Below are 1,238 nucleotides of genomic sequence, written 5' to 3' on the forward strand. Positions count from 1 at the left end.
GCTGGCTCGCGTGGCTTTCCCATTCCTCCCTGCAGTCATTGTCACCCTGCGTCCTTTATTTTTAGTCCTAGGCATTGGCACGATGGCTTTGGGCAGAGCTGGCGAGGTGTGGAGTCATTAGTAGGCGGGCGAGCCAGACATCTGATACACGCTTTCCTATAGAGCACCCTGCGAGTCACAGCTTTGTTCCCAGTTTGGTGGCACGGGATCTGGGGGACCGTGATTGAGCGTGTAGCAAGCGCAGTGACGGAGCTCGACGCGCGTGCCGGCCTTGTGGAGTAGTGTCAGAGCCCCGGGGTCAGCAGATGGGGTAGCGTTTGAACCGGACCGTCTGTTTTCACGTACGGTCCTCCACTTGTCAACAGCACAGGCGTACCTGGTACGGTTTGCTGTGGTGGGGACATCCTATGGCTGATCAGCTTCACTGCACGCTGCCTTCTCGCAGGGGCTGGCTGTGGCTTTGTGCTAAAAATGCTGCTGGTTTGCGCGTGTCAGCTGAGAAGAGGTGGCTGCCTGCTCTCCCTGTGCTGAGCGCAGAGAAACGTCGCTTTTCTTTGATCACAGGTGGGGAAGATCCATCTTCTCACAGTTGATGTTTGCACTTCCCCAAATAACTTGCTTCTTGCTTTGAAAACTGATCTGGAGATCTCGGGGGGGGGGGAAAGCTTGGAAAATCCCCGGGTTTTAAAGGTGCTTGGAACAGATGCGCTAGCTTCTGCACAGCAGAAGCAGCGAGATGCAGCCCCGTAACTCAAAAGAAGGGTGGCGTAAAAGCATTAGGTCTGGGAGAAAGGCCTCTTTCGAAATGCACGAGACGTCGTCCGGCTTCTGAGCAGGCTTTGGCGTGCACCGCGCCGCCAGGCCGGGTGCTAGGCAGAGTGCAGGGAGCCTGTTAGAGAGGCGTGGGTCAGGCCTGTTAAATAAGCAGACGGCGAAGCTCAGGGCCATGCTTTCTTCCTCTAGCCTGAATTACCTCCGGTAAAGAGACGGTTTTTACTCTTCCCTCACCTGAATGCCAGTTTGTGACTGGGAAATGTGGGGGCTGGGAGCGTGGGTGATTCTGCCAGTCGTGTTCTCACTTGGAGAAAACTGTGAGCCTGCTTCCTTCTGGGTGGAGAGGGGGGAGTTTGCTTCCCGTTAGAGGCATCCGGGCAGAGGGCGCTGCCTGAGTGTGATGGAGCTGGAAGCAGAGGGGGGGGGTGTCCGGCCTGGGCCGGGGGGGGGCTGTCGGATCTGAG

General features: G+C 57.2%; 1 protein-coding gene across 1 annotated transcript in view; it reads left to right on the plus strand.

Moving 5' to 3' along the window:
* The window catches only part of GID4 (GID complex subunit 4), a 9,870-nt gene that overhangs the window by 3,235 nt on the left and 5,397 nt on the right, over positions 1-1,238 (plus strand). The window lies entirely within an intron of this gene.

The sequence above is a fragment of the Pygoscelis adeliae genome, unplaced genomic scaffold, assembly GCF_000699105.1.
Source record: "Pygoscelis adeliae isolate BGI_AS28 unplaced genomic scaffold, ASM69910v1 Scaffold543, whole genome shotgun sequence".
Taxonomy (NCBI): domain Eukaryota; kingdom Metazoa; phylum Chordata; class Aves; order Sphenisciformes; family Spheniscidae; genus Pygoscelis; species Pygoscelis adeliae.